Source organism: Macaca mulatta, chromosome 5, assembly GCF_049350105.2.
Source record: "Macaca mulatta isolate MMU2019108-1 chromosome 5, T2T-MMU8v2.0, whole genome shotgun sequence".
Taxonomy (NCBI): Eukaryota; Metazoa; Chordata; class Mammalia; order Primates; family Cercopithecidae; genus Macaca; species Macaca mulatta.
In genome coordinates, this window is record NC_133410.1 from 44,891,916 (window position 1) to 44,906,648 (window position 14,733).

General features: G+C 37.0%; 1 non-coding gene across 1 annotated transcript; it reads left to right on the plus strand.

Annotated features, from left to right (window-relative positions):
• Positions 1–10,713: 10,713 nt before the first annotated feature.
• Positions 10,714–10,820, plus strand: LOC114678496 (U6 spliceosomal RNA). The gene has a single exon (XR_003729941.2). It is a non-coding gene; the product is annotated as a U6 spliceosomal RNA (small nuclear RNA).
• Positions 10,821–14,733: the final 3,913 nt, after the last annotated feature.

Here is a 14,733-nt window from a genome sequence, read left to right on the forward strand (position 1 = left end):
CTATGCGTACACTGCCACCCTCTGAAGTACAAGACTCAGCATCACTGTAGTCTGCATCATTAGGGTTTGGGAAAGTTGTCCTCACCAAGTCTTTGAATGTTTAGGGGCATCTGCTCCCACAGTCTGGCCTTTGCCCACTCCTGGCACTTGCTCCAATCTCAGAGCAAGATTGTGGCTGACCTTGGGTGCTGTCACAGCCTGACCAGGTGTGCACATCCTCAGGGCAGTGCTGACACACCAGCCTCCTGCCACCTTAGCCCACTCTGGGCTTTGGGCACTGACAAGCATGGGAGGGGAAACCAGGGGGGCACTGAGGGCAGATTGGCACTGGCCTGCAGGTGCATTTTGTTACCAGTAGCCTGGTATGCATGGACAGCAGCAGAAAGCAGAAAGACTTCTGGGCAGAAGGGGATGGGTCCTCAGAAGCCTCACCTTCAGCTAGGGAAGGCCTAAAGTCTGGGGGTTGGGCTGCCAGTCCTGTGGACTGGAGGGGGATCTCATGGTGCCTTTTACTGGGCCCAACCATGGTTGCCATGGACCAATCAACATGGACTTCCCCGTTCTGAGGCCCATGAAAACCTCGGGCTCAGCCAGAGCAGGCAACATGATGAGATGACCAGCTGCAGAGAGGAGCTACCCTCTCTGCTGATAGCTGGAGAATTTCAGGATGACCAGCATCTGACAGGAACTTCCCACTCCAGGTATGATATGCCTGCAGAGAGGAGAAACCCACTCCAGGGCCTCCTCTCTGCCAAGAGCTGCTGAGCCAATGAGACACCTGCCAGCAAAGAGGAGCCATCCACCTCAGGGCCTCCTACTGTCTGCTGACGGCAGAACACTTGTTAGGACACCCTGCCTACAGAAAGGAGCTCCCCATAGCAGGTCTCTGAGCAGTTCTACTGCTCATTAAAGCTCCTCTTCATCTTGCTCATCCTCCACTTGTCTGTGTGCCTCATTCTTTCTTGTTGCAGGGCAAGAACTTGGGGCCCACCAAATGGCAAGGCTAGAAGAACTGTAACAGAAGCACATTCCCCTTGCTCACCACTGTGTGGACAAAGAGAGGGAGAGAAGAGCTGTGTTCCTTTGGGGAGCCCAGATCTGGGAACTCCCTGAGCCAGGGCTGTTACTCCCTCTTTGAGATCCTGGGAGTTCCCAGCATCTCAGAGCTTCCAGACACCACTGCATTCCACAGTGGCAGCAAGGGAAGCAACTTGCAGTGTACTTGGTCCAACTGCAGCCTCGCAGAGAGTCAGTGCCTATGCTGGCACCTGGAGCTGCCTGCCCCACTCAGCAGCCAGCATGCCTGACTGTGCAGTGGCCAGACCCCACACTCATCCACTCACCCACTTCTCGCTGCTCTGTACCTGGCTCACCCTTGGTAGGCATGTGATTCAGGCCAGTAGCGTGAGCTGAGTGTAGCCTGCCAGGCTAAGTGGGCAGACAAGCCAAGTGGGTCCAAGGAAAAGCTGGGCAAAAGAGCCACTGGCCACAGAAGTTTTCAGCCAGAAAACAACACACCAAAGATCCTGTAACATTTGTTGCATAATTTATGTGTCCTGGCTAAAAAAAAAAAAAAAAAAAAAAAAAAAAAGAACAGATTCCCATTTAACATACACAAATAACTATATTGCTATGAGAAGTTAGAATATTCAGTAAAAGTAAAAGTATTTGTTTCAGAAATCTGAGAAGTCACTGAGAATTATGTGACCTTTTAAAGTTTTATTTCAGTTAATTAAAGCACAATTGACCAAAAATGATTATTACAGATTGATAAAGGAAAAATAAAAAGGGAATCCTTCATATATTGATTAGAAAATAAATAAATATAAAAATTCAAAAAGTTCCTGCTACTAAATTATTCTTATTTGTTCCTTCATCTCTGTGTAATACATTATTATTATTATCATTTTTACTGGATCATGGGTCAGCAGTCTACTTTCACACTGTTAAGTGCTTCTGGACCAAAAAGATTCCTAACAATCCTGACTCAGCTCCCTGGTACAAGAAGTGGTCTAAGACTTGTCAACTTGGAAAATTGTGTCCAATGTTGTAATTTTCGATGTATCAATAGTTGATAGCACTTGGTACAGTACTTTTTAGTAGACTCTGAGATTGTACACTGTATTCCTTGAACCTTATAGCAGAAGTTTCAGGCAGGCTTAAGAGAAAAGCTGAAAACATTTGTTCAAATATTAATAAATGGAGTCCCTTTTCAGTAGTCAGAGTATTTTTTTAATTGAGATCACAAACAATAAAATGGACAAACTGAATTAGTTTTCTACCACTAAGGAAAATTTTGTCATAAACTTAGTGGCTTAAAACATCTGTTCATTATCTCATAGTAGGTAAAAGTCTGAGCTTGCTCAATTGAGTTCTCCTGCTTGGTCTGTCAAGGCCAAAGTCAAGCTGAAGTTGTTGGCTGGGCAGGAATCATATTTGGAGGTTTTAAGAAAAAATCTGCCTCCAAGCTCATTCAGGTTGTTGACAGAATCAATTTTCCTGCTGCTGTAGGGCAGAGGTCTCCATTCTCTTACTGCTTTTTGGCCAAGGATTGCTCTCAGCTTTTAAATGTTATTCATTCTCAAGTTCTTTCTACCTAGCCCCATCCATGCACCTTCAAAGCTTGCACCAAATCTTTCTCTTGTGGCAAATGCTTTTGATGTTGAACTCTCTCTAATGTATTCTTCTGCTAGTTGCCAAAGAGCTCACATGATTAGGTTAGACCTACCCAGATTATCTCTCTAATTTAAACGCAATTTATTAGAGATCTAAGTTATGTCTACAAAACTCTGTCTGACTAGGTAACGTAATGTAATCACAGGGTAACATCAGGGAGAGAAAAGCCCAGATACCATCTTACAACTCTGCGTACCACAGAAACAAATAAACAAGAAAGCCCACAAACCATATTTCTTGGTCTTTATCACATAATAGGATAGATGCTCAATAGCCACCTGACAAAAATCACCAAATGATTAAACTGTAAAACCTGACTCCTCATCATTGCTGTAACCAATGACAAATCATTAACTGGCCACGGAAAAAAAAAAAAAAAAAAAAAAAAAACAAAAAAAAACAGAACAAGAATCAAACTTGGCCAAGAACCAGAACTAGAAATGAAAACACAGAGTCAAAGAAAATGAGTAAAAGAAAGACAGAAAATGTAATATTCTATTGCCTATAAGTATTCACACCAGAGACTACATAATAATCATAATAATAATGTGCCAATAGTTAAAGAACTCATAAGTTGTCCTTGTAAGGCTGCCAGGTCCATCCCACAGACCCTGGCTGAAAAGCAGATGAACAAATGCACTCTGACACTGATATCCAGTGAAAAAATGGACTAGGGGACCAGGCTGCCAACAGACACCAAGGAGGTTGCTGTAAAGAGTCAGCAGCCACAGCCCTAAACAGCTGGCGCTGTGGGTATTTAATCACTATAGATCTAATGACAAAGGCCTTGAGTCAACATGCTTGTAGGTAATTGCGCATGGATGATTAAAGACCAGGTTTCTGGAGACATGAGTAAACAAGCTATTTAGAAAAAACTCTCCTGCATGCTTTTGTCCTTACTTCTTCCCTTTGCCCCAGCATAAGAACCACCACCTTTGGTTCATTCTTCCGGAAGCTTTGCAACCCTCACCAGCCTTCAAAGAAGGCTTGTGTTTTTCCTACAATTTCTCCCACCACCCTGACCGATCTCCTATACAAGGCCAGCCAGTGTAATTGGCTTTACCAAAAAACTCCTTGGTCATCTTGGTGGGACTTTTAAAACTGCAGCAGGTTAATTTTCAAAAATTTAAAAATATGGCAATTAGGAAAAGTTCAATCAACTCTGTGTCACAGGTTTATTTGACTCAATTATCATGTGACAGAAACAGTATGATGGTAAACTGGTTCTAACTGTGATTTAGAACAGAAGCAAAGGATATACATAGTCCACAAGAAAGGTGTTAATAGCCTGTCACCTGGGCTTTCCATGACCAGCATGCGTCCTCTCATTTGTTTTCCACAATGCAGCCAGAGTAATTTTTTAAATTAAAAATGCATTAATTTACTCTGCATAATTGTCACTTAAACCCACATTCCATGCCTTTCTCAGTGTGACCTACAACACGGTATAACATTTGTGACTTGCCTGCCTGCCTCATGAACTTCAAACACTTTCTCACATTTCCCCTTGATGTGCACTTCAGCCTTTGGACTTTGAATTTTTCACGTAGTCTTTTCCTATGCAATATTCCATCCAAGAGTATAGGGCCTTTCCTTTGCAGGGGCAATGCTTCTGCCCTAACCTTCTTTTTGACAGAGCAGGAGTATTGAACCATCATCTCGGACAAACGCCACCTCCTTAAGTTCCAGTTCCCTTTCTAGCCTCATGCATTTCAAGGAAATCATTTCTCTTCTAACTACAAGTAGCCCCTCAGCCAGAAACAGCCAACAGTAAAACACAGATAAGACAGCTCAGGCACAGAGGGAGTGGGGGAGAAAGTCTCTCGGTTAACTGCCAAACTTCACCCTCATACAATGGGCCCCAGTAAAACAGTGGGCTTTAATAAGCACATTCCTTTCCATTCAGGTGCACTGAGATAGGGAAGCTAAGAGCAGACTTGGGGGAAATGCCTGCTGCTGTATAAATATGAAGGAGGAACTATGTAACCAGGGCAAAGAAACTAAAATACTTGAAGAAAGAATGGATGAATGGATAACTAGAATAATCAATGCAGAGAAGACCTTAAAAGAACTGATAGAGATGAAAACCATAACACGAGAACTATGTGACAAATGCACAAACTTCAGTAAACCACACCTCAGTAAATGTAAAAGAACAGAAATTATAACAAACTGTCCCTCAGACCACGGTGCGATTAAACTAGAACTGAGGACAAAGAAACTCAAACAAAACTGCTCAACTACATGGAAACTGAACAATCTGCTCCTGAATCGCTACTGGGTACATAATGAAATGAAGGCAGAAATAAAGATGTTCTTTGAAACCAATGAGAACAAAGATACAACATACCAGAATCTCTGGGACATATTTAAAGCAGTGTGCAGAGGGAAATTTATAGCACTAAATGCCCACAAGAGAAAGCAGGAAAGATGTAAAATTGACACCCTAACACCACAACTAAAAGAACTAGAGAAGCAAGAGCAAACACATTCAAAAGCTAGCAGAAGGCAAGAAATAACTAAGATCAGAGCAGAACTGAAGGAGATAGAGACACAAAAAACCCTCCAAAAAATCAATGAATCTAGGAGCTGGTGTTTTGAAAAGATCAACAAAATTGATAGACTGCTAGCAAGACTAATAAAGAAAAGAGAGAAGAATCAAATAGACACAATAAAAAATGATAAAGGGGATATCACCACCGACCCCACAGAAATACAAACTACCATCAGAGGATACTATGAACACCTCTTTGCAAATAAACTAGAAATCCTAGAAGAAAGGGAAAATTTCCTGGACACTTACACTCTCCTAGGACTAAACCAGGAAGAAGTTGAATCCCTGAATAGACCAATAGCAGGCTCTGAAATTAATAGCCTACCAACCAAGAAAAGTCCAGGACCAGATGGATTCACAGCCGAATTCTACCGGAGGTACAAGGAGGAGCTGGTACCATTCCTTCTGAAACTATTCCAATCAATAGAAAAAGAGGAATACCTCCCTAACTCATTTTACAAGGCCAACATCATCCTGATACCAAAGCCTGACAGAGATACAACAAAAAAAGAGAATTTTAGACCAATATCCCTGATGAACATCGATGCAAAAATCCTCAATAAAATACTGGCAAACCAAATCCAGTGGCACATCAAAAAGCTTATCCACCATGATCAAGTGGGTTTCATCCCCAGGATGCAACGCTAATTCAACATATACAAATCAGTAAATGTGATCCAGCATATAAACAGAACCAAAGATAAAAACCACATGATTATCTCAATAAATGCAGAAAAGGCCTTTGACAAAATTCAACAGCCCTTCAAGCTAAACTCTCAAAAAATTCGGTATTGATGGAATGTACCTCAAAATAATAAGAACTATTTACGACAAACCCACAGCTAATATCATACTGAATGGACAAAAACTGGAAGCATTCGCTTTGAACACTGGCACAAGACAGGGATGCCCTCTCTCACCGCTCCTATTCAACATAGTGTTGGAAGTTCTGGCTAGGGCAATCAAGCAAGAGAAAGAAATAAAGGTATTCAATCAGGAAAAGAAGTCAAATTGTTACTTTTTGCAGATGACATTATTGTATATTTAGAAAACCCCATTGTCTCAGCCCAAGATCTCCTTAAGCTGATAAGCAACTTCAGCAAAGTCTCAGGATACAAAATCAATGTGAAAAAATCACAAGCATTCTTATACACCAGTAACAGACAAACAGAGAGCCAAATCAGGAATGAACTTCCATTCACAATAGCTTCAAAGAGAATAAAATACCTAGGAATCCAACTTACAAGGGATGTAAAGGACCTCTTCAAGGAGAACTACGAACCACTGCTCAGTGAAATAAAAGAGGACACAAACAAATGGAAGAACATACCATGCTCATGGATAGGAAGAATCAATATTGTGAAAATGGCCATACTGCCCAAGGTAATTTATAGATTCAATGCTATCCCCATCAAGCTACCAATGACTTTCTTCACAGAATTGGAAAAAAACTACTTTAAAGTTCATATGGAACCAAAAAAGACCCCACATTGCCAAGACAATCCTAATCCAAAAGAACAAAGCTGGAGGGATCACACTACCTGACCTCAAACTATACTACAAGGCTACAGTAACCAAAACAGCATGGTACTGGTACCAAAACAGAGATAAAGACCAATGGAACAGAACAGAGACCTCAGAAATAATACTACATATCTACAGCCATCTGATCTTACAGCCATCTGATCTTTGACAAACCTGTCAAAAACAATAAATGGGAAAAGGATTCCCTATTTAACAAAAGGTGCTGGGAAAATTGGCTAGCCATAAGTAGAAAACTGAAACTGGATCCCTTCCTTACTCCTCATACGAAAATTAATTCAAGATGAATTAGAGACTTAAATGTTAGACCTAAAACCATAAAAACCCTAGAAGAAAACCTAGGGAATACCATTCAGGACATAGGCATGGGCAAGAACTTCATGTCTAAAACACCAAAAGCAATGGCAACAAAAGCCAAAATTGACAAATGGGATCTAATTAAACTAAAGAGCTTCTGCACAGCAAAAGAAACTACCATCAGAGTGAACAGGCAACCTACAGAATGGGAGAAAATTTTTGCAATCTACTCATCTGACGAAGGGCTAATATCCAGAACCTATAAATAACTCAATCAAATTTACAAGAAAAAAAAAAAAAAAACAACCCCTCAAAAAGTGGGCAAAGGATTTGAACAGACACTTCTCAAAAGAAGACATTTATACAGCCAACAGACACATGAAAAATTGCTCATCACCACTCACCATTAGAGAAATGCAAATCAAAACCACAATGAGATACCATCTCACACCAGATAGAATGGCAATCATTAAAAAATCAAGAAACAACAGGTGCTGGAGAGGATGTAGAGAAATAGGAACACTTTTACACTGTTGGTGGGACTGTAAACTAGTTCAACCATTGTGAAAAAGTGTGGCAATTCCTCAAGGATAGAAATACCATTCGACCCAGCCATCCCATTACTGGGTATATACCCAGAGGATTATAAGTCATGCTGCTAGAAAGATACATGCACATGTATGTTTCTTGTGGCACTATTCACAATAGCTAAGACTTGTAATCAACCCAAATGTCCATCAGTGTCAGACTGGATTAAAAAAATGTGGCACATATTCACCATGGAATACTATGCAGCCATAAAAAAGGATGAGTTTGTGTCCTTTGTAGGGATATGGATGCAGCTGGAAACCATCTTTCTCAGCCAACTATCGCAAGAACAGAAAACCAAATACTGCATGTTCTCACTCATAGGTGGGAACTGAACAATGAGATCACTTGGACACAGGAAGGGGAGCATCACACACCAGGTCCTATTGTGGGGACAGGGGAGGGATAGCATTAGGAGACATACTTAATGTAAATGACGAGTTAATGGGTGCAGCACACCAACATGGCACATGTATACATATGTAACAAACCTGCACGTTGTGCACATGTACCCTAGAACTTAAAGTATAATAAAAAAGAAAAAAAAAAAAGATAAATGGGAACAGGCACACAACTCCCCCTTCCAGATAAGCACAACAAAAAGACACAGAAGCAGTTCCATCCTCTCATTAACTCTTCTACCCAAAATTCTTAAAAATTCTTAATCTGTAAGAGAGTGTGCCTCTGACCAAACTCGGCCAGAAGCCCCTCTCAGGTGTATTTCTTTAAAATAAACCTGTCCTTGACTGTCTAGCCACCTTTCATGTTTCTTTTCTCTTTCCTTAATTCTTACATTTTTCACACACCTATATTATAATTATCCTAGGTAATGTAATTCAGTAGTAATTCCCTCAGAATATTTTTCCTTGCTTCACAGTCTAAATCAGATTTTTCACCATGTTTCTAAATCAAACACCCTTGGGATTTTATTCCTTTCCTATGGAATTGCCTTCTCAATTTCAATTATGCATTCATTAGCAAGCTATACTAGACTGTGTATTTGTGTCACCCACAAATTCATAAGTTGAAACCCTAACCTCTAATAAGACAGTTTCAGGAAATAGCACCTTTGGCAGAAAATTAGGTTTACATGAGACCACCAGGATGCAGCCTCCCTAAAGGGATTGGTATACAAAAAGAGAGTGCAGAGTTCTCTCTCTCCACCATGTGAGGCTAACACAAGATGGTATAAGTCTGAATGAGACCCAGACACCCACCAACACCTTGAAATTTGACTTCTCCGTCTTGAGAACTGTGTGGAATTAATATCTGTTGTTTAAGCCACCCAATTTATAGGATTTATGTTATAACAGTTCAAACTTAGTAAAACACAGGCATATTTGATGAATGTAAGTAGAAGCAGGGACCTTGTATATTTAAAATCTCACTTTTTTGTTTGTTTGTTTCTGAGACTCTCACTCTGTCACCCAGGCTGGAGTGCAGTGGCACAATCTCAGCTCATTGCACCTCTGCCTCCCGGCCTCAGGCTCCCAATTAGCTGGGATTATGTCTGTGTGCCAGCACACTTGGCTAATGTTTGTGTTTTTAGTAGAGACAAAGTTTTGGCATGTTCGCCAGGCTTGTCTCAACTCCTGACCTCAGGTGATCCAACCACCTCCACCTACCTTATTGCTAGGATTACAGGGGTGAGCCACTGTGCTCATCCTAAAATTTCACATTTAATACCATGCCTGACATATAGTATGAATTCAGCATATATTCTAATTAATTAATACCTCAGTGAATTCAAGATAGACTTTTTTTATTATTGTATTTTATAGTAAATATAGCTAAAAATCAAAATTTATATGCCAGCATTTTATGTTTAAGTTATAACACTCAAGACTATATCAGATGCAGGATAAGTTATGGCAGATTAACATTTTGACTGATTTAAATTTAAATGTGAGATTCATTAAATGTGCAATTATTTTCCTTTAGTAGAACAGCTCAGTTCTTATTAGATTTAGTTTTTAAAAAAATTAATCCCCTGTATATTTTCTTACAATGCACCTTGTACAATTAAAAAAAAAAATTACATACATCAATTTGTAACACAACCTTAGGTTTGTGATAAACTTATTTGCATGTCAACTTAATTCATTTTCCTATTGAATCTAATGTATGTGATATTGCATGCCCTTCTTTCATGTTTGAAACAATAAGTCATGTTTTATGTTTTAAATTTAAATACATACATATTTATAAATATTTATATGTATCAACATAAAGCAATTCCAATAATATGGAAAACATAAATACATACCACCTGAAATCTCATCCATAAATAAATCACTGCTAACATTTCTACAATTTTTCTTGTAGACATCTTTTTATACACACGTAACAATTTACATAAATGGGCTACGATTCATGCAATGCAGTGACTTTAAGCAAAATAATTAAATTTGTTATAAAGCAAAATATGTAATCTTTAAACTTAAATGGCAATCCATAGCTTAGGGCAAACGTAAAAATAAAAAATGGAATGAAATGAATCTCTTGCTTCATTTCTTCCCAGTTTCCATGTTCTCATCCCCAGCACTCAACTATTTTAGTTGTCTTCTATTCTCCCCATTTTCCTGCTGTAGATATATCACATTAACTTATCCAATCTTTATGATGTACATTTATGCAGTTTCTAAATAGTGTTATTCTAAAATGTATTATGAGTAAATACTCTTGTGCACCCATATTTTTGCAGTCTGATTTTGTTTTTAGTATAATTCCTAGTGAAAGTAATTTCTAATGGAAAAGAGTATGCAATTTTTATATGAACTCATATTAACTCTTCCACTTACTCCATATCCTTATGCTATTTCTTAACCCTCTGTGTATCTGTTTTTCTATGTACATATAGAAAACTACTGCAGTAGAAGTATCTGATTAGATTGTCAGTGTTGATTGCATGAGCTAATATACATTCATTTTCTTACACAGATGTAGCATTTAACAAATCTAGTCTTATTTTAATGACTTTTTCCTTTGCTTTAAAATAATTTTAAATTTTCAAATATTCACAGGAATTGTTATTTTTTACTAAGATTTTATGGTTAGTACTCACTTGGGTGGCACATATATTAAAATTGGAATGATACACAGAAGATTAGCATGGCCCTTGCACAAGGATGACATACAAATTCATGAGGTGTTCCATTAAAATTTATTCAAAAATAAACATAATAAATAAATGAATAAACCAATTAATTAAATAAAAACTAGATTTTATGGTCCTTTCATAATAACCCTCTCCAGTTAAAGCTTTAAAACATTTTTTTACTATCTTGTTTTACTCATTTTATTGTTCTAAAGTCTACTTTGGAATTAGTATTTAATTTGACATTTCTTTTATTACAAATTATAATGAATTTTAATTTTTTTAAACTGTTGTTCCAAATTTACCAGTTATTGAATATTCATTCCTTACTCCATTGATTAAAAAATATATTTTAATCAAATATTACAGTAAATGTCTCCATACTCTCAATTCTGATCCACTGATTGAAATGTAGGCACAGAGTGTGACTGGCCTATTTGATATCCATCACTGGCTCTTGATATTGTTAACATTATCCCAGCTACGTCTACTGAACAGATATGTGAGGAAAGATCAGGGGATGAAACTTAATAGGCCTACATCAGTCACTATAATCCCGCCATTTTGCTAGTGTTAAGACAAGGGGTAAGCATGTAAACCCACTTCTGGTAAATGACATATTGAAAGAATATTGCCTTTCTCCATATTAGAGATGACTGCAGGAAGAATATTTTCTTTCCACTCACCGATTCCTTTCCTCATGGATTGCTGTTGTTTAGGACTTGTCTGTTACCCTGGAAGGCGTCTTGTAATGAGGAGACACAGATCCAGAGCTACTGGAAAAAAAAAAAAAAATGCAAAACTACCCAATTCCAGACAGTTTAAGTAAATAATAAAGAACATTATCTCTTAAACTGTGGTCCCTCAGATATTTTATTATCTTCTGCCAAGCTGATAACATTCTTTTGTTCGTATGCTGGCATCACACTGTTTTCATTGTTAAGACCTCACTAAGGTTCAATATCAGATACAAAAAGTTTTCCACAAGTATGTTACTTTTTACCTTTTTTTGTATCACCCTCACATGAGTATTTTTTAAGCAAGAGGTTAGAGTATTTGTTTAAGGTCGCAAACATATTTTACAAATTGTATTAGGAACTTTAATTACAGTGGATGTGTTTACAAATTTGTAGACAATATATTTAGAAAGTGTATGTGTCTTGGCTAGGAATAAAATATGATTTGCAATTAATTAACATAGGCTCTCATGTGAATTAGTAAAGATTTAAAACTTTCCTCATATAAGGTAAATTTACATCAAAATATTTCTCTTTATTTTCTTATAATAATTTCTAACTGGTCCCTTGACTTATTCCTCATACAGCTATTGCTCTATTTTCTTATAGTTCATGAGCATACAATGATATCAACCATACATAACAATAATTTTTATAATTTCTTTACTATAGTATTTTATATTACTGTGTTAGTGTATACTGCCATATTAATGTAGCTAATAGGTTTGATGGACTCATGATCGTATTCCTTACTTTAATGGGTACATTTGATTATATCACTATTAGGCAAAATATTAGGTTTTACAACAAGATATATGTTTTTAATTATTTTAATTATATTGAGATATTCTTTTTTTTAAGTTTTTAAAAGATTTTATATTTTTATTCAGATCACCCTATGGCTTATTGTATATTAATCTATAAAAATATTGACTTATATTAAGGTTTTTTAAAACATTAGTTCATCCTTGCATTTTTGAAATTGTTAAACTGTTTTATTATCTTGTTTATCATATTTACCACTTATTATATGCTATTTATTCTATATAATCTACTACATTAAATATTGTAGAATTTAATTTATCTTATTATAGTAGCTATAAATATTATTATTTACTGCTTATTCTTTCAATTAATTCTGTAAATACGGTATCAATGTATGATTCTGTTTTCTGATTTTTCATATAATTTAGTGATACTGTATGTTTCTTGAAACCACTTAAGATGAAATTTCTACAAATGTAAAATAATGAGATTATGTAAGTACCAAGTTAGTGTCTTCTTTTTTTTTTTTTTTAAGTAGGGTTTATTTATAGAACAGTTTTAGGGTTATAAAATTATTATTATTATTATTATTATTTTTTTTTTGAGAAGGAGTCTCGCTCTGTCGCCCAGGCTGGAGTGCAGTGGCGCAATCTCGGCTCACTGCAAGCTCCGCCTCCCGGGTTCACGCCATTCTCCGGCCTCAGCCTCCCGAGTAGCTGGGACTACAGGCGCCCGCCCCTGCGCCCGGCTAATTTTTTCTATTTTTAGTAGAGACGGGGTTTCACCATGGTCTCGATCTCCTGACCTTGTGATCCGCCCACCTCGGCCTCCCAAAGTGCTGGGATTACAGTTTTAGGGTTATAAAATTATTAAGCAAAATTTGCAGACAATTCCAAAATATCCCCTCTTCACCTTTCCCCCAATCACAATTTCTCCTGTTATTAACTTTACGCCTTGCTGCAGTACATCTGTTACAATTGATGACACATTATTTATAATTTATTGCTAACAAGCCCATAGTTTACATTAGAGTTACCTCTGTGTGTTCTATGGTTCTATGGATTTTGATAAACATGTGAATAATATTATGTATCCACCACTGTAGTATCATAAAAATGGCTCCACTTTGTAAAAATCTCCTCTGCTACACACCTAATGGTCCCTTCTCCACAGACTGAAACCCCTGGCAACCAGTGACCGTTCCCTGTCTCTATAGTTTTGATTTTCTTACTCAAAAAAGAAAAGAAAAGAAAAAAAAAATCCTGGCTTTATAAGATTAAGTATTGTAATTTTAAAGCAAATATCTGAGTGAGTTAAATTCATCTGAATGGAAATACACTAAGAATGGAAATGTGTAGGTAGGTATGAGCACTTGAGAATGCTGGCTGAAATAATGTGGCTAATGTAGTTGGGCTAATGTTCTGCTGTGTTGCAAATCCACCATCACCATTGGAGCCTATGCTGGATATGAAGGAGAAATAAAGTTTATCTCAATCATTCCAATCTCAAGAATTCAATCTTCCTTTTTCTCTGAAAACTTTCCAGCCTCTAGCAAAATGTATATATCAATGCTTTATGCCAAAATTGTAGGAATGTTTACAATTAGTTGAGATACTTTGCAGGCATTTGCCTCCACTAACTATCTTTATTGAGATACAGAGCAAGTACTCACGGACAAAAATGGGGTAGGCACTGTGCTAGGCTGTAAAGAGGAAGGGGGTAGAAAGTGGAATTGAGTTTTAATAAATAAAATTGTTTGATCTCAAGTCCTTCTCAAAATTTTTTCTTACAAGCCATACTAAATGTCTTATATTTCCCTCAGAAAATTGACTAAATATCTATATTTTAATCTGCCTAGGATTTTTCTTGTGAGAATTTAATAGGCTAGGGGTCATGACCCAAACTCTCCAACTAAAAAAAAAATACATATTTGTTATCTGTTATCTGTACCACTAAACTAATAAATTCACCATACAATATTTTAGTTTACATTCTAATAAAAAATAAATCAGATTTTTAAATAACTACTCTCATTGATAACCTATATAAATTAATGCTTATAAAATTTGGGTCTTAAACATAAACTTCAGAAACTTTTTGGAGCTTAATCAGCTAATTTCTCGTACTTCTTTGGCAAAATAAGTTGCACAAGAGATGGCTAGAGTTCTAAACATTCATTAAATTGCAGAGAAAAATGTGTAGATGATGACTCACTAGCTTTCATAAAAAAGATTGCAAAAACCTCATAATATTGCCAAAAAATGTGATGTGAAACATTAGTGTTTTTCTATAGTCATCTAGTCATCACAAATGCTATAAAATAAATACTTCAATTAATCTCTATCTTCTCCATTTTTATAACTTAAAATGCTTTCTTGAGAATGAATTGCCTCACATATTGAAAATTTTGGAAATATTGCTAGATTAAATATATTTCAACAATCAATATTGAGTAGTGGGCAGGGCATTCTAGGATC